General features: G+C 36.8%; 1 protein-coding gene across 1 annotated transcript in view; it reads right to left on the reverse strand.

Annotated features, from left to right (window-relative positions):
- VWC2 (von Willebrand factor C domain containing 2) overlaps positions 1-21,030 on the reverse strand; it is a 789,648-nt gene that overhangs the window by 425,188 nt on the left and 343,430 nt on the right. The gene's annotated exons all lie outside the window — the stretch shown is intronic.

Genomic DNA, 21,030 nt, shown 5'->3' on the forward strand with positions numbered 1-21,030 from the left:
ATACATATTTTTTATATTATTTATAATATGCTTATTATATATATACTGTATATATATATATATATATATATATATATATATATATATATATATATATATATATATATATACATATATATATATATATATATATAAATAAAAACATGTAAATACCAAACAACAGAGATAAGGGAGCTGCCCCTATAAGCCAGTAAGCAATGAAAGCCTAGATATGCAACAAGCATTTCCTGCTTGTGCCAATTTAAACACACATAGTCATACACACTACTCACGCACACTTAGAGCCTGATGATATAAAGCTCTTTGGCCAGAGGAGATTATATAAAATGATCCTCATCTGACAAATAAAAGAGAGGCGCCTCATGTGTGTATTAGTAGACCATAACAGATGATCATAAAGAAGGGCAACCGTGAATGGGTACTCACATTTCCATAAAGTCCCTAAAATCCCCTTATGTGCTTGTCGGTGCAGGCTAATAGATTAATTGGTGTGTCAGATCACAAACTCTAGGCTCCTGCAAACAATCCAATGGCTGCTCCAATGATGAAACAGCGTAATGCTGAGAAACGCGTTGCATATGCTGGGGTAACTACTGTGATGCCACCAGTTTATTCACTATATTGTTTTTAAATGGTTTTAATAAATCGGTTTTAAAAGAACAGTGTTTCCAAGCCCTTTATATCAAGTGAGCACCTAGGTTCCACTATTCTTTGCTACATATTTGTTTCATTGGAGCAGCCATTGGGTTGTTTGCAGGAGCCTGGAGTTGGTGAGCTGACACACCTAATACTCTGTTAGCCTGTGCCCACAAGCACATAAGGGTGCTTTATGTGAATGTTAGTACCCATATTTTATTTGCCAGATGCTGTCATTTTAATCCACTTTTATTGTGAGAAGAGGAGTGCAGCCTTCCTAACTGTGTCATCTAACGCTTACATTTGATTAGTTTTGGACATTGCTTCATATCACATACTGGTTGTTGTGTATTTTGTATTTTCTATATAGTGTTTTTATTTTATTTAAATTTATTTTGTTTTTTACCCTTAACTATTGGTATAGCGCCACTACAGTTCTATTTTATAGACAGCTTGTTTTTATAAAATGATGCTCCAGCACTGTGAGATCCCTCCCACGATTCTAAAAAAATGCAGATTTTGCTATAATTCTCCAAGGAACATTCCTTGCATTTCTGTATGTAATGTAGAGACAAACCCAGTGCAATATAACACTTCATGGCGTGAGAGTTCTGCTGCATTCACACTTTGTGCTTTGTATTTCATATAACTTCAGACTGAGTTTTATTGCAATTAAACTTTGCACTTTCTATTTTGTATTTTAATGCATGTGGATTCTTTATACAGCAGTTTATTTAGGATTGTAATTAACTTAACAAATTAGAGTCATACTTTGTATATTTATCTGTATCTTTTACAATTAAATTACACTTTATATTTATTCTATTTAAAATAAAAAAGACTGCTTCAGTTTCCCAAAGAGCTTCATTATTTTCTAAGGGCCCGATGATCAAATATTCTCTTGTTTGGAGAGAAATGATAGTGCAGACTTCATATATATAATGCAAATACATTTGTATTTTTATAGGCCTAGATTTGGAGTTTGGCGGTAGCCGTGAAAACCAGCATTAGAGGCTCCTAACGCTAGTTTTAGGCTACCGCCGGTATTTGGAGTCATTAAAAAAAGGGTCTAACGCTCACTTTTCTGCCGCGACTTTTCCATACCGCAGATCCCCTTACGTCATTTGCGTATCCTATCTTTTCAATGGGATCTTTCTAACTCCGGTATTTACAGTCGTGTCTGAAGTGAGTGTTAGAAATCTAACGACAAAACTCCAGCCGCAGAAAAAAGTCAGTAGTTAAGAGCTTTCTGGGCTAACGCCGGTTCATAAAGCTCTTAACTACTGTACTCTAAAGTACACTAACACCCATAAACTACCTATGTACCCCTAAACCGAGGCCCCCCACATCGCCGCCACTCGATAAATTTTTTTTAACCCCTAATCTGCCGACCGCCACCTACGTTATTCTTATGTACCCCTAATCTGCTGCCCCTAATACCACCGACCCCTATATTATATTTATTAACCCTTAACCTGCCCCCCACAACGTCGCAGCCAGCTACCTACAATAATTAACCCTTAATCTGCCGACCGCAAAGAGCCGCCACCTACATTATAGCTATGTACCCCTAATCTGCTGCCCCTAACACCGCCGACCCCTATATTATATTTATTAACCCCTAATCTGCCGAGCGGACCTGAGCGCTACTATAATAAAGTTATTAACCCCTAATCCCCCTCACTAACCCTATAATAAATAGTATTATCCCCTAATCTGCCCTCCCTAACATCGCCGACACCTAACTTCAATTATTAACCCCTAATCTGCCGACTGGAGCTCACCGCTATTCTAATAAATGTATTAACCCCTAAAGCTAAGTCTAACCCTAACACTAACACCCCCCTAACTTAAATATAATTTTAATCTAATGAAATAAATTAACTCTTATTAAATAAATTATTCCTATTTAAAGATAAATACTTACCTGTAAAATAAACCCTAATATAGGTATTTTATTTAATTAATTTATTGATAGTGTAGTGTTAGGTTTAATTGTAACTTAGGTTAGGATTTATTTTACAGGTAAATTTGTAATTATTTTAACTATTTTAGCTATTAAATAGTTCTTAACTATTTAATACCTATTGTACCTGGTTAAAATAATTACAAAGTTACCTGTAAAATAAATATTAATCCTAAAATAGCTATAATATAATTATAATTTATATTGTAGCTATATTAGGATTTATTTTACAGGTAAGTATTTATCTTTAAATAGGAATAATTTATTAAATAAGAGTTAATTAATTTCGTTAGATTAAAATTATATTTAACTTAGGGGGGTGTTAGTGTTAGAGTTAGACTTATCTTTAGGGGTTAATACATTTATTAGAATAGCGGTGAGCTCCAGTCGGCAGATTAGGGGTTAATAACTTTATTATAGTAGCGCTCAGGTCCGGTCGGCAGATTAGGGGTTAATAAGTGTAGGCAGGTGGAGGCGAAGTTGTGGGGGGCAGATTAGGGGTTAATAAATATAATATAGGGGTCGGCGGTGTTAGGGGCAGCAGATTAGGGGTACATAGGGATAATGTAAGTAGCGGCGGTTTACGGAGCGGCAGATTAGGGGTTAAAAATAATATGCAGGGGTCAGCGATAGCGGGGGCGGCAGATTAGGGGTTAATAAGTGTAAGGTTAGGGGTGTTTAGACTCGGGGTACATGTTAGAGTGTTAGGTGCAGACGTAGGAAGTGTTTCCCCATAGGAAACAATGGGGCTGCGTTAGGAGCTGAACGCGGCTTTTTTGCAGGTGTTAGGTTTTTTTTCAGCTCAAACAGCCCCATTGTTTCCTATGGGGGAATCGTGCACGAGCACGTTTTTGAGGCTGGCCGCTTCCGTAAGCAAATCTGGTATCGAGAGTTGCAGTTGCGTTAAATATGCTCTACGCTCCTTTTTTGGAGCCTAACGCAGCCATTCTGTGGACTCTCAATACCAGAGTTATTTTAAAGGTGCGGCCAGAAAAAAGCCAGCGTTAGCTACGCGTGTCCTTACCGACAAAACTCTAAATCTAGAGTTTTATGGGAACCTTCCTGGCTAAAAGATGACAATTATGGTAATTTCAAATTAACATGAATTTTATAATAAGCTATGTAACTCATATAATTTGTGCACAGTTTTTACTATTTATAAATGGTCATTAAAAGTGTATTTAAGGAATCCAAGAATTGTAATAGTTTATAGGTGAAAAAGGTGAAATGAGTAGGCAACACTGATCTTCTGACCTCTCTTATTATGAATGTATAAATTTGTAAGTTATTGACAAAATGCTGAAACATGAGTATATTGTATTTATGCAACAAGGACATTCTTGATTTTTTGATTAAAACACTTTGAGTTATGGCAATATAACAAGAAAGAGGATCGTCATTACTATGCGTAACAAGGACTGCCCAACATACCTTGTGAACATTTATATCATAAAGTAATTGGAATTCCAAAACAAATATAAGGGACTGACAGAGATCTATTTCAGATTATAGAACAAATAAATAATTTAGCAAGTATTTTAAACATTTCCTATTATAATTTGTATGTTTCTCTTTGAACAATGTATTTTTAATTTAACATTTCTAAAACATCATACATTTTGGAGCTTTGTTGTAAGAGAGTAGTGCCCATCATTCTAAATTATATGGCTCATTTCTTTTTATTCACCACTGCTACTATAAACAAACTTGCCAACTGGGCCTAATTTCTCAGGATAGACCCTGTTTTAGACCTTCTATCAGACAGTATATTATTACAGGAAGTCTTGTATGCCATTGAATGTATACGTGTGAAGTAGCCACAGAAGTTCTGTATAATCCAGTTAAGTGTGCTCTGTATTTCTTCCTAGTGGCCTGTATCACATAATGGGTTAAGTAATATACACATTGACATGGGAAAAGGATTAAGATAGTTTGTACTGCAACTCAATTGCTACTATGTAGTGAGTAATTGTTCCTTTACATTTTATTCAGTGTACCAAGGTGTCACAGTTGTCGAGTATATCAGATATATAAGTGTAACATTCTTTTGTGGGATGCAAAAGTATTAGTTTGGGATATCACATCAAGAGGTTAAATATAAGAACCCAAATTAGGGATAACACAGTAAGGGGTTAAACATAAGAACCCAGCAATAGTTGTGTATAGTAGGTGTTTGCAGGCAGTGCCTGAATGGGACATAAGCACATACAACTTATAGGGGGAGATTTGTTACCATATACACAGAGGCTGCAATGTAAAGCACCTGTTAGAGTATAGGGTCATTCTTATATATTTAACACATTAAACACATGGAGCCCGAAACCGGAAGTGATGTATTACGTTACTACCGGAAGCCTTTCAGTTTGGATCACAATGGTGAATGTAATATATGAGGTGTAGGACACAATACTTTTGATAGTAACTAAATGAAAGCGAATATCCCTGAATACTTTTTCCCAGTTTACTGATGTGGGACTGATACACAAATATTTGAAATAATTCAATTGCAATTAACAGAGTAATACCGGAAGTGGTGTATAGGAATGTACTTCCGGCTAGGCTAATCACTGATAGAGACCGCAAGTGATTGAACATGTAATCACTTCCGGTCTGGATATGCAATTGACACGCATAGCGTGCGGTTCACATGTTGTTAACACTGAGTGTCACCACAGGTGTGTATGATTGTTTTCCTTGTTCACTTAGGTATTTAAGTTTGACTGTTATCACTTTTTGTTATGCTGATGAAAGAGAGGTTGTCCCCGAAAACGTTTCATTAAACTGAAGCTTTTTGCTCAAAGACCTGAGAGTGCATCATCTTTGCAATATATATATATATATATATATATATATATATATATATATATATATATATATATATATATATATATATATATATATATTTTATATATACAGTATATTACATATGTACTATATTATTATAGATGTACTAAATCCATAGTGTGTATATATATAAATATATATATATATATATTTTATATTTTATATTGAATATTTTCATAACGCGCCATAAAATAACTAATTCCCAACATTGTGTTATACCTAAGGTGCAAAACTGGAAGCGCGTTACAAATATCTTTTATTATTAAATATATATATATATATATATATATATATATATATATATATATACAGTATATATATCTGATAATGTTAATGTACAATAGTTTATAGATATACTGGTTTAGGTATATATACAGTATCTCACAAAAGTGAGTACACCCCTCACATTTTTGTAAATATTTCATTATATCTTTTCATGTGACAACACTGAAGAAATTACACTTTGCTACAATGTAAAGTAGTGAGTGTAAAGCCTGTATAACAGTGCAAATTTGCTGTCCCCTCAAAATATCTCAACACACAGCCATTAATGTCTAAACCAATGGCAAATGGAAATGTCCAAATTGGGCCCAAAGTGTCAATATTTTGTGTGGGCACCATTATTTTCCAGCACTGTCTTAATCCTCTTGGGCATGGAGTTCACCAGAGTTTTACAGGTTACCACTGGAGTCCTCTTCCACTCCTCCATAACGACATCCCAGAGCTGGTGGATGTTAGAGACTTTGCACTCCCCCACCTTCTGTTTGAGGATGCCCCACAGATGCTCAATAGAAACCAGTCCATCACCATTGCCCTCAGCTTCTTTAGCAAGGCAGTGGTCATCTTGGAAGTGTGTTTGGAGTGGTTATTATGTTGGAATACTGCCCTGCGGCCCAGTCTCAGAAGGGAGGGGATCATGCTCTGCTTCAGTATGTCACAGTACATGTTGGCATTCATGGTTCCCTCAATGAACTGTAGCTCCCCAGTTCCAGCAGCACTCTTGCAGGCCCAGACCATGACACTCCCACCACCATGCTTGACTGTAGGCAGGACACACTTGTCTTTGTACTCCTCACCTGGTTGCCACCACACATGCTTGACACCATCTGAACCACATAAGTTAATCTTGGTCTCATCAGACCACAGGACATAGTTCCAGTAATCCATGTCCATAGTCTGCTTCTCTTCAGCAAACTGTTTGCAGGCTTTTTTTGCATCATCTTTAGAAGAGGCTTCCTTCTGGGACAACATCCATGCAGACCAATTTGATGCAGTGTGCAGCATATGGTCTGAGCACTGACAGGCTGACCCCCAACCCTTAAACCTCTGCAGCAATGCTGGTAGCACTCATACGTCTATTTCCCAAAGACAACCTCTGGATATGATGCAACTTATTTGGTCGACCATGACAAGGCCTGTTCTGAGTGGAACCTGCTCTGTGAAACAGCTGTATGGTATTGCCCACCATTCTGCTCTGTTTCAGGGTCTTTGCAATCTTCTTATAGCCTAGGTTATCTTTATGTAGAGTAACAATTCTGTTTTTTAGATCCTCAGAGTTCCTTGCCATGAGGTGCCATGTTGAAGTTCCAGTGACCAGTATGAGAGAGTGTGAGAGCGATAACACCAAATTTAACAAACCTGCTCCCCATTCACACCTGAGACCTTGTGACACTAACGAGTCACATGACACCAGGAAGGGAAAATAACTTATTGGGCCCAATTTGGACATTTCCACTTAGGGGTGTACTCACTTCTGTTGCCAACGGTTTAGATATTAATGGCTGTGTGTTGAGTTATTTTGAGGGGACAGCAAATTAGCACTGTTATACAGGCTGTACACTCACTACTTTACATTGTAGCAAAGTGTCATTTCTTCAGTGTTGTCATATGAAAAGATATAATGAAATATTTACAAAAATATGAGGGGTGTACTCACTTTTGTGAGATACTGTATATATATATATATATATATATATATATATATATATATATATATATATATATATATATATATATACACAGTGGGGCAAAAAAGTATTTAGTCAGCCACCAATTGTGCAAGTTCTCCAACTTAAGAAGATGAGAGAGGCCTGTAATTTTCATCATAGATATACCTCAACTATGAGAAACAAAATGTGGAAACAAATCCAGACAATCACATTGTCTGATTTGGAAAGAATTTATTTGCATATTATTGTGGAAAATAAGTATTTGGTCACCTACAAACAAGCAAGATTTCTGGCTCTCACAGACCTGTATCTTCTTCTTTAAGAGGCTCCTCTGTCCTCCACTCATTACCTGTATTAATGACACCTGTTTGAACTTGTTATCAGTATAAAAGACACCTGTCCACAACCTCAAACAGTCACACTCCAAACTCCACTATGGTGAAGACCAAAGAGCTGTCGAAGGACACCAGAAACAAAATTGTAGACCTGCACCAGGCTGGGAAGATTGAATCTGCAATAGGCAAGCAGCTTGGTATGAAGAAATCAACTGTGGGACCAATAATTAGAAAATGGAAGACATACAAGACCACTAATAATATCCCTCGATCTCTGGCTCCACGCAAGATCTCACCCCATGGGGTCAAAATTATCACAAAAATGGTGAGCAAACATCTCAGAACCACACGGGGGGACCTAGTGAATGACCTGCAGAGAGCTGGGACCAACGTAACAAAGGCTACCATCAGTAACACACTATGCCACCAGGGACTTAGATCCTGCAGTGCCAGACAAGTCCCCCTGCTTAAGTCAGTACATGTCCGGGCCCATCTGAAGTATGCTAGAGAGCATTTGGATGCCTTCCTCCTCTTTTTTACAGGAATCCTCTGTGGAAGAAGTAGACGAGGAACCCCTGAAGTCCATACCGAAGACGAGAAGAAATTTACAAAAAAATCAAAAAAACAGAGAAGAAGGAGAAGACGGAGGAACAAGAGGAAAAGAAAAGAGCAAGAAAAAGAGGGGACACTAATTACTGATGATTCTTTGAATAATATTCAACCTATTGCAGGTTGTAAAAAACATGGACTGAGTATTGTTAATATATCTGACTATGTTTTGGATGAGCATGAAAAAAATGTACTCTTAAAAGGTTTAGGATTTGCTCCAAAAAGTAATTTCTCTGGTTTTTCCACACTCCTAGATATTAATAAATTTGTGCGCAAATTAACCCTGAAGAGGTTTTTTGCTTTAAACAAACATAGTGATGATTTCTCACTGGGAGATGTGGAAAACCCACAGCAATTTAACAGGAATATTCATGTTAACTTTGAGGATGCATGTACCATTACAACTTTAGTTAACATGTATAGTGATGAGAATCAACAATTCCAATCATCCTCTTTCCCAAAACCTAGAAAAAAACATTCAAGTTTCTATCCTACTAATTATAGGGGACCACTAATCAATGCTTTTCAGAAAGCTGTGCAAAAGGATATAATGGCATTGGAGGAAAATGTAGGGACAAGTACTGCCTCCTTAAATCTGACGAATAAAGAGCGAAAAGCTGTTAAATCTTTACAAGATAACAATAACATAGTAATTCGCAACTCAGATAAAGGAGGCAGTATTGTCATTATGAATAAAACCACTTATTTTTATGAGGCATGTAGACAACTATCTGATGATAGGACCTATCAGAAACTTCAAAGAGATCCTACCTTACCCTTTAAAAGAGAATTGGAAAAACTTATAAGGGATGGTATATTGTTGGGCATTTTTGAAGAAAGTGACATTGATACATTAGTTCCTGCTAATCCCATACGCCCAATATTTCATCATGTGCCAAAGATTCATAAGGATGCGAGGTGTCCTCCGGGTAGACCGATTGTGGCTGGAATTGGCTCACTATTTGAACCTATAGCTGAATGGATAGATTCCATTTTACAACCCATTGCCACATCACAGTTGAGCTACCTACAGGACACCTCGCATCTTATTCTAACTTTGGAGAATACTCAGTGGCACCCCAATTTTTCTTGGGGCATCATTGACATCACCTCACTTTATACATCCATCCCACAGGGTCAGGGTATTACAGCTGTTAAATATTTTATGCAGAGGGATTCTCTTTATACACAGGAGCAAGTGGATTATATTTGTGAGATCTTAAAGTTCTTGTTGTCTCACAACTATTTTCTTTTTGATAATGAGTTTTATATACAGACATGTGGCACGGCGATGGGGGCAAAATTTGCCCCCTCGTTTGCCAATATTTATGTGGCATGGTGGGAGCAACTTTACCTTTATTCACCAAACAATATCTGGAGCGACAAAATTGAATTGTATACACGCTATATTAATGATTTGCTTTTCATTTTTAAGATCCCTTTAAATGATAATATTTTTAAAGAATTTCTTCATTTTTGTGGCAATAATGAACTGAATTTAAAATTTACAGGGGAATACAATTTGAAAGAAATCAACTATTTGGATTTAAGTATACAAATTGATAATAATTCCATCATCACTAAAACATATAGAAAGCCAACAGCAGGCAATACTATCCTACATTTCAAATCACAACATCCACAACATCTCATACACTCAATTCCGAAGTCACAGTTCTTAAGAATTAGACGGAACACAAAATCCAATGATATTTATGAAAAACAATCTATCGAATTGAGGGACAGATTGGTCCAAAGAGGGTATAAATTTAAAAATCTGGAGGATGTGAGAAACAATGTAAGACATCATGATGATACTAAAGTGGTTAAAAAACAAGACAAAAAACCAAAATTTGATGATGCTATAGTGTTTTCTACACCATATAGTCAGCAGTATGATCAGATAATTAATATCATAAAAAAACACTTAGATCTTTTGAAAGCAGATGAAATCTTACAACCATTCATTAAAAATTGCAAATTTGTATCGAGAAAATCTAAAACTTTAGCACAAATGTTGTCTCCAAGTTTGGTGAAATCGGATACAGTGTATTCCCACCATACAGGTACTTGGCTAAATAAAAAAGGAAACTTCAAATGTGGAACAAGAAATTGTTTAGCCTGTCCTAATATATTACAGGATGATCATTTTGTCTGTAAATTTAATAAAAAAGTTTATCCAATTGACTTTTATGCCAATTGTGGCTTTACATTTGTTGTGTACTTGCTGACCTGCAAAATTTGTTTTTTGCAGTATGTAGGTAAAACAACAAGAGCAGTAAGAACACAATATAATGAGCATGTTAGAGACATTAAAAATTACAGTAAGGATTCTGCAGTAGCAGACCATTTCAATAATTTTCATTTCACAAATCTAGCTAATCTCTCATTTCAGGTTATAGATATAGCGAAAATACCCTTGCGGGGTGGCAATAGGGATAAGATTTTGGAAAAAAAGGAACTCTACTGGATCCTTAAATTGTGTACTCGCTCACCATATGGAATGAATCGTGAATGCGATATAAATTATTTTATTGATAACTGATACATATGGTTAATGTATATTGGATTATTATATACATATATTACTTACTTGTATTACTCTGGATATCTAATCAAATCTAAATGTATATCATGTCTTTACCTTTTTTTATTCTTTTAGTATCAGTATGTAGTTGAATAATTAATAATATATATCTTCATTATCTATGTTGTCAACAGGTTTCAATACATTTCCTTTATGCTTTATTATAATGAAGAGTTAATCTAAGTATACTACTTTTTTGTATTATGGCAAACTAACTTCAGTGTCACACCAGGTTGTAGTTGTTTTTATTCTTCTTTTTCCCTTTGGGGGCGTGAAGTGGTTAATTCTGACTGCTTCCTGCCCTATAAAGGGTTGGAGTTTAAACACAGACATTAGTCTATGAGTAAGCACCCCTGGTGGTGCGAAACATGTTAGACCTTTTTGTCCACCTTGCCTGTCTGCATGTATAACTTTTCTATGGAATACGAATAAAGCACCTTCTGTTTTGAATTTAAAGCGGTTTTTCAAGTTGTGCCTGCCTCATTTTTCCTCTTAGCATTTGGATGATCCAGCAGTGGATTGGGAGAATATCATATGGTCAGATGAAACCAAAGTAGAACTGCTTGGTAGAAACACAACTCATCGTGTTTGGAGGAGAGAGAATGCTGAGTTGCAACCAAAGAACACCATACCTACTGTGAAGCATGGGGGTGGCAACATCATGCTTTGGGGCTGTTTCTCTGCAAAGAGAACAGGACGACTGATCCATGTACATGAAAGAATGAATGGGGCCATATATCGTGAGATTTTGAGTGCAAACCTCCTTCCATCAGCAAGGGCATTGAAGATGAAACATGGCTGGGTCTTTCAGCATGACAATGATCCCAAACACACCGCCTGGGCAACGAAGGAGTGGCTTCGTAAGAAGCATTTCAAGGTCCTGGAGTGGCCTAGCCAGTCTCCAGATCTCAACCCCATAGAAAACCTTTGGAGGGAGTTGAAAGTCTGTGTTGCCCAGCGACAGCCCCAAAACATCACTGCTCTAGAGGAGAGCTACATGCAGGAATGGGCCAACATACCAGCAACAGTGTGTGACAACCTTGTGAAGACTTACAGAAACGTTTGACCTCTGTCATTGCCAACAAAGAATATATAACAAAGTATTGAGATGAACTTTTGATATTGACCAAATACTTATTTTCCACCATAATTTGCAAATAAATTCTTTCCAAATCAGACATGGTGATTGTCTGGATTTGTTTCCACATTTTGCCTCTCATAGTTGAGGTATACCTATGATGAAAATTACAGGCCTCTCTCATCTTCTTAAGTGGGAAACCGTGCACAATTGGTGGCTGACTAAATACTTTTTTGCCACACTGTATATATATATATATATATATATATATATATATATAATATATATATATATATATATTGAGAGAGAGAGAGAGAGAGAGAGAGAGAGAGAGAGAGAGAGAGAGAGAGAGACAGAGACTATAAAAATAACATTGTCCTGTATGTGAAGAACAATGGATTTTTTTACAGTAAAAACAAAGTAAAAAACATTAATTTTTTCATACTATTATTATTAAGAACATAAATATATTATAGCCCTTACTAGTCAAATACATGGGAATATACCACATACCTTTTTATAAAAAAAATAATATTAATAATATTTATATAAATATTTATCAAATAGAGTTTATATGAGAGTAACAGTATATTTTAATGTATTTATATTGTGTCTGGTGCAACTTTTTTTAACCCTAACCTTTAAGCGAGGTCATCAGTAATGCTAACCCGACGAGCGAGAGAACATGTTTACTTTCAATTTGAAATACGGTCACAATTTAAAGAGCATGCAAGATTCTTTGCCCACTTGCAAATGTTAGCAAGCCATTTGCAATATAGCCCATTATGTGCAATTTTTTATTGCAAAAAATTATGGCCTAGATTTAGAGTTCTGCGTTAGCCGTCAAAAGCTGCTTTTTACTGCCCGCTGGTATTTAGAGTCAGCCAGGAAAGGGTCTACTGCTCACTTCCTTACCGCGACTCCAGGCTACCGCAGATCCCCTTACGTCAATTGCGTATTCTATCTTTTCTATGTGATTTGCCTAACGCTGGTATTTGGAGTCTTGGAAGAAGTGAGCGGTAGACCCTCTACGACAAAAAAAGTCAGTAGTTAAGAGCTTTATGGGCTAACGCCGGAAAATAAAGCTCCTAACTACTGTGCTATAAAGTACACTAACACCCATAAACTACCTATGTACCCCTAAACCGAGCCCCCCCCCCCCCCACATCGCCAACCCTCTAATAAAATTTTTTAACCCCTAATCTGCCGACCGGACACCGCTGCTACCTACATTATCCCTATGAACCCCTAATCTGCTGCCCCTAACATCGCCGACACCTATATTATATTTATTACCCCCTAATCTGCCCCCCCAAAGTCGCTGCTACCTAACTACACTTATTAACCCCTAATCTGCTGACCGGACCACGCCGCCACTATAATAAATGTATTAACCCCTAAACCACCGCAATCCCGCCTCGCAAACACTATAATAAATTGTATTAACCCCTAATCTGCCCTCCCTAACATCGCCGCCACCTACTTTCAATTATTAACCCCTAATCTCCCGACCCCAATGTCGCCGCTACTATAATAAAGTTATTAACCCCTAAACCTAAGTCTAACCCTAACACCCCCCTAACATAAATATAATTTAAATTAAACAAAATAACATTCCTATAATTAAATAAATTATTCCTATTTAAAACTAAATACTTACCTAGAAAATAAACCCTAATATAGCTACAATATAACTAATAGTTATATTGTAGCTATTTTAGGATTTATATTTATTTTACAGGCAACTTTGTATTTATTTTAACTAGGTACAATAGCTATTAAATAGTCAATAACTATTTAATAGCTACCTAGTTAAAATAAAGACAATAAAAATAGTGTAGTGTTACAAATACACCTAACACTACACTATCATTCAGCTAATTAAATAAATTAACTACAATTAGCTAAACTAAAATACAATTAAATAAACTATTCGATAATACAAAAAAACCCAAACACTAAATTACAAAAAATTATAAAAAATTACAAGAAGTTTAAACTAATTACACCTAATCTAAGCCACCTAATAAAATAAAAAATCCCCCCAAAATAAAAAATGCCCTACCCTATTCTAAATTACAAAAGTAATCAGCTCTTTACCAGCCCTTAAAAGGGCTTTTTGCGGGGCATTGCCCCAAAGTAATCAGCTCTTTTACCTGTAAAAAAAAATACAACCCCCCCAAACATTAAAACCTACCACCCACATACCCTTACTCTAACCCACCCAAACTCCCCTTAAAAAAACTATCTCTAACCCCCTGAAGATCATCCTACCTTGAGTCGTCTTCACCCAGCCGAGCCGAATTCTTCATCCGAGGTGCACAGAGGAGGTCCTTCATTCAGTAGAAGTCTTCATCCAGGCGGCGTCTTCAATCTTCATCCATCCAGAGCGGAGTGGATCAATCTTAAAAGGAGCCGACGCGGAGCCTTCCTCTTCAACCGACGACTTCCCAACGAATGAAGGTTCTTTTAAGGGACGTCATCCAAGATGGGGTCCCTTCAATTCCGATTGGCTGATAGGATTCTATCAGCCAATCGGAATTAAGGTAGGAAAAATCTGATTGGCTGATCCAATCAGCCAATCAGATTGAAGTTCAATCCGATTGGCTGATGCCCCCTAATAAAATAAAAAGAATGCAAGCTCAATTTGATTGGCTGATTGCATCAGCCAATCGGATTGAACTTCAATCAGATTTTTCCTACCTTAATTCGGATTGGCTGATAGAATCCTATAAGCCAATCGGAATTGAAGGGACCCCATCTTGGATGACGTCCCTTAAAGGAACATTCATTCGTCGGGAAGTCGTCGGTTGGAGAGGATGGCTCCGCGTCGGCTCCTTTGAAGATGGTTGAGCCTAACGCAGCCACTCAGACAACTCTAAATACCAGCGTTGTCTTAAGGGTGTACTGGAAAAAAAAGGAGCGTTAGCTACGCGGGTCTTTACCGACAAAACTCTAAATCTAGGCGTATGTTTTTTGGGACAGTTCTATAGAAACTTTTTAGAATTCATGTATGTATTTATTATATGCTTACACGATTGCTCTGCTGCAAAGCTCCTCTGGGATTTTCTTTTTAAAGTTTTCAGCTAAATATAAGGCTAAATTAAAAGTATATGAAATATTTACTAGGAAATGTACCTTTTATCTTGCATAACAATTGCCTATGGAGATTAGGGTTGTTAGGTGTCCAGTATTCAACTGAGACTAATTTATTATTATTATAGGGAATTTTACTTGTGATCTGCCTAAATTTAAGCAGCTCCTACCAGAGAGAGGAATATATTGGACAATTGTTAAACCATAATAAAAAATGCATATTGCTCTGTTCCTAGAGCTGCACTGGGTCTTTCTGATCATTGCCTGGTACATCTTATTCCTACCTAGTAGAAACATAAATCTGCTAATCCTGCAGTTAAATCAGTTAAAAGATAGACCAATGAAGCAAAACTAGAATTACAGGCAAGCTTTGACTGAACAGATTGGTGCATTTTTGAAGCTCCAGTCACTGATGTAGATGAACTCACTGACACTATAACAACCTATATTAGTTTCTGTGAGAACATATGTGTTCCTACCAGGTCCTATGTATCCTATAACAATGATAAACCATGGTTTACACCCAAATTTAAACAGCTGTGCCTAGCTAAAGAAATTGCATACAAGAGTGGGGACAAAACCTTGCATAACCAGGCCAAAAAACACTCTGACAAAGAAATAAGAGCAGTTAAAATATATTATTTCGAAAAGCTCAAAACTCATCCACATTAGAGTGGAAAGACCTGAAAGATATCACCAATTACAAGATATCATCTCCTCAATCTGAAGGGAACCTACAGTTAGCTAGTGATCTCAATGAGTTCAATTGCAGATTTGAAAAGAGCAGTCTCACATCCCTTATTTATTAATTACTCTGATCTTCTTTCAACACATCCATAAACATCATCAACTTATGGTACTACATCTCTCTACTCCTCTGCTATTCAACCTGCATTTAAGATCTGCAAAGAGAAGGTGTGCCAGCTATTCCAAAAAAAGATGATCCGAAAAGCTCCAGAACCAGACAATGGGGCCAATTTATCAATGTCTGGCGGACATGATACGCTGTAGTGTATCATGCCTGCCAGACATCGCTGAATGCTGACAGCATTCAATGTTGTCATTTAACATTGAACAAGCAGTTCTAGTGAACTGCTGGTGTAATGCTGCCCCCTGCAAATTTGTGGCCATTAGGCTGCTAGCAGGGGGTGTCAATCAACCCAATCATATTAGATCGGGCGGATTGATGTCTGCAGCCTCAGAGGCAGCAGACGAGTTAAGGAGCAGCGGTCATAAGACCGCTGCTTCTTAACTCCTGTTTCCAGTGAGCTTGAAGGTTCACATGGAAACAGGGGTATTTGGTCCCATTCGGGCCATTATAAATTAGTCCCAATGTGTCACTCACCTGTATGAAGGCATGTGCAGCTCTGTTATCATCCACTTTCACTCAGATCTTCAACAGATCCCTAGATGCAAAGTCCCCTCTAGCTTTATATGCTCTACTGCTATTCATGTACCAAAAAAACCTTAAGATTGCAGGTCTACATGACTAAAGACCTATTGCTTTGACGTCTGTGGTCATAATATAATTTGAGAGACTACTGTGTGCCCACTTGAAATACATCACTGGTCCTTTATTAGATCAATTGCAGTTTGCTTATCATGCAAGCATGTCGCTAGATAATGCAGTCAACATCTTGAAACATCTCAACAGTCCAGGGACTTAAGCAAGTTAGTTTGTGGACTTCAGCTCAGCTTTTAATACCATCTTCCCAGAACTCATCTTGCCAAATTAACTAAGCACTCTATTGCCACTTCCACCTGCCAATGGATATTCAATTACTTAAAAGACAGACAGCAATTAGTTAAGTTGGTTAAATTCACATACAGCACCTGTACAATCTGCACTGGCGCTCCTCTAGGTTGTGTTCTGTCTACGCTTCTTCCTTTAGACAAATGTTTGCACCTCATCTGAACCCACTGTTAAGCTTCTGGAGTTTGCAGATGACACTGCTTTCATTGGCCTTATTGAAAATGGAGATGAGTCTACATACAGACATGAAGTTCATCAGTTGGCTGACTGGTGCAGTAAAAACAACAGCTAAACATGTTTAAAACAGTGAAAATGATAGTGTACTTCAGAAGGTACACAAAAGTACTTCCTACCCTCACCATCCTGAATAGTATTGCAATGGTTCTCAAGTTATTGGGCTCTACCATCTCACAAGACCTAAAGTGGAAACCTTACATTGCTTCTGTACTGAAAAAGGCCCAACAGAGACTGTATTTTCTTCACCAATTAAAGAAATTAAATTTGTCACAGGAGTGTTCTCCTGCTCTCCCTTTAAGATCTGTACTCTTCCAGAATAAAAAAGAGGACTAGCAAAACCATTAGTCTCCTTTCATCCTGGCCACAACATCTTTGAATTTTTGGCTTCTGGAAGGCATCTGAAAGCACTGAATACTAGAACATCTAGGCACAGGAGCACCATTTCTTTTCCACAAGCCATTAACCATACTGTATTAGCACTTAGTCTATCTCTATGGTTCTTCTCAGTTGAACACTACCATTGCTAGTGCAAGTCTTACTGTTAGTGCAGTTCTCTTGTATACATTGCATTATATTGCACATAAGTGTACTAATTCCCAGAACATGTTATTCTGTCTTAGTAATTGTATAAAGGAATCATATCACCATTCAAGCACCTTTATGTTGAGTAATCAGACTTAATTTGGCTAACCTGTCCTCATAGTTTAAATCCTCTATTCCCTGTATTATAATTGTGACCGTTCACTGTAGTTTTTCTAATTTTGAAATGTGCTTTCTTGAAATTGGTCCCAAAACTGAACTCCATACGCAAGGTAATAAAGGAAAAACAATAGCATGGTTTGTAGTAACCCAACTATTGTAGTGGGACTCAGTAGTGTAATGTTCTTTTAATGTACTAACAGGTAAATGAGTTTCTAGGTATGGTGTATCAAACTACTTTAGATGTGCCTAAAATGATTGTATCCATATGTACAATCCAATTAGGAGTCAGACAATTCAATAATAATCAGTTTCATATATCCATATATGCGCCATACAGAGAAGTGTCTTTATATATCATTAATTATCTGTTTTCTATCATTAGTTATTAATTTTCTATGTATACATCTGTTATCCAGAGATTGGCTTTTGCAATATATAGCATTATTATTTTCAATGTTCGTTAAAACTAAGTCGAGTTGTTTCAGTGATAGCTGTCCCTTTAATAATCTAATCGATTATGCACAGCAGAAATTTTATGTAGTTTTGCAAATCTGTTATTTTCATTGTTTCTGTTTATCAGCTGTATTATTTAGACCAAAGGTCACTCAAAACATTGAGTTCCAGTGACAGTATTTTTCTTTTCATCATCATACTGCTGACATAACAAAGTGTGAGTAAAGAACTTATGTTTATAAATTACGCTTATGGAAATGTCAATTTTTTTTCTTATAGTTTAAGCAAACTGCTGATATTAAAAAGCTTTCTTTTAGAACATGAAAAGCCTTTTGTAGTGTAAGCATGTGATGTGACACCTTATGTAGGTCACCAGATAATACTGATTTGCTGTGATGAGCTTGAGGTCATTTGGAGGTAAGACTGACACTCTTCCTTCATATCTCTCTAGATGGAGGAACCATATTTATAAAGACAAGTCATTCACAAGTGATATAAAGTAATATTGGAGTGAAGTGACAAAATGTGCTGCAACTGCAACTCTTTTGGGCAATTTAGAGTTTAAAAGTCACACTCAGTTAATTTTAAGTAATAGCACCCCACGCACCAAAAGGAGCAGGTGAATATATCACTCAAAAGAATACCATTTTTCTCAACTGTTATTTGGAGCCTTAAATCTCTAAAGGGGAGGATGGTGTATAAATAGAAGAGCTCCTGGAACAAAAATGTATTGATATTTACAAAGAAAAAATGCAGCCAACAACAAAACAAAAACCCTTAAAGGGACACTATACCCAAACATTTTCTTTCATGATTAAGGTAGATAATAAAATTTTTAACAACATTCCAATTTGCTTCTATTACCTAATTTGCTTCATTCTTTAGATATACTTTAATGAATAAATAGCAATTCACACGGTGAACCAATGACAGGAGGCATCTATGTGCAGCTACCAATCAGCAGCTACTAAGCATATCTAGATATGCTTTTCAGCAAATAATATCAAGAGAATGAAGCAAAATAGATAATAGAAGTAAATTAGAAAGTTGTTTATAATTGTATGCTCTTTCTAAATCATGAAAGAAAAAATTTGGGTTTCATGTCCCTTTAAGTGAAGTAATAAAGTAATATGTAATGGCAACAAGATAAAATATAATATATATATATACAGTTTATACAGCAGATATAAAATGCCTACACATCCTTATGATGTTGCAGGTATTTTAAATATAAAGACAGAGAAACAACAATGTAAATGTCAGACTTTGTCCACTTGCAATGTAATAAAAAATATACAGAGAAAAAACCCTGAATAGTTATTTTTTAGGAAAATAATCAAAATTGGCTTTAGCTGTGTTCACAGTTATACTAAATAATATTTGTAAGCAAATACAATACACCTGCCATCAATAAAAGTGATTCTGATGAACCCCACATTAAAGTCAGCTGTTGCTGTAGGATTTACTTGAATGTTTGGGGTTGCATCCTACAGGAAGAGCCATGTTTCCTAAAGGGTTGCCAAAGAAACTGTGGCCTAGATTTAGAGTTTGGCGGTAGCCGTGAAAACCAGCGTTAGAGGCTCCTAACGCTGGTTTTAGGCTACCGCCGGTATTTGGAGTCACTCAAAATAGGGTCTAACGCTCACTTTTCAGCCGCGACTTTTACATACCGCAGATCCCCTTACGTCAATTGCGTATCCTATCTTTTCAATGGGATCTTCCTAACGCCGGTATTTAGAGTCGTTTCTGAAGTGAGCGTTAGAGCTCTAACGACAAAACTCCAGCCGCAGAAAAAAAGCAGGAGTTAAGAGCTTTCTGGGCTAACGCCGGTTTATAAAGCTCTTAACTACTGTACCCTAAAGTACACTAACACCCATAAACTACCTATGTACCCCTAAACTGAGGTCCCCCCACATCGCCGCAACTCGATTACATTTTTTTAACCCCTAATCTGCCGACCGCCACCTACGTTATACTTATGTACCCCTAATCTGCTGCCCCTAACACCGCCGACCCCTGTATTATATTTATTAACCCCTAACCTGCCCCCCTCAACGTTGCCGCCAGCTACTTACAATAATTAACCCCTAATCTGCCGACCGCAAAGCGCCGCCACCTACGTTATCCTTATGTACCCCTAATCTGCTGCCCCTAACACCGCCGACCCCTATATTATATTTATTAACCCCTAATCTGCCCCCCTCAACGTCGCCGACACCTGCCTACACTTATTAACCCCTAATCTGCCGAGCGGACCTGAGCGCTACTATAATAAAGTTATTAACCCCTAATCCGCCTCACTAACCCTATCATAAATAGTATTAACCCCTAATCTGCCCTCCCTAACATCGCCGACACCTAACTTCAATTATTAACCCCTAATCTGACGACCGGAGCTCACCGCTACTATAATAAATGGATTAACCCCTAAAGCTAAGTCTAACCCTAACACTAACACCCCCCTAACTTAAATATAATTTACATCTAACGAAATTAATTAACTCTTATTAAATAAATTATTCCTATTTAAAGCTAAATACTTACCTGTAAAATACATCCTAATATAGCTACAATATAAATTATAATTACATTGTAGCTATTTTAGGATTAATATTTATTTTACAGGCAACTTTGCAATTATTTTAACCAGGTACAATAGCTATTAAATAGTTAAGAACTATTTAATAGTTACCTAGTTAAAATAATAACAAAATTACCTGTAAAATAAATCCTAACCTAAGTTATAATTAAACCTAACACTACCCTATCAATAAATTAATTAAAT

Source organism: Bombina bombina, chromosome 5, assembly GCF_027579735.1.
Source record: "Bombina bombina isolate aBomBom1 chromosome 5, aBomBom1.pri, whole genome shotgun sequence".
Classification (NCBI taxonomy): Eukaryota; Metazoa; Chordata; class Amphibia; order Anura; family Bombinatoridae; genus Bombina; species Bombina bombina.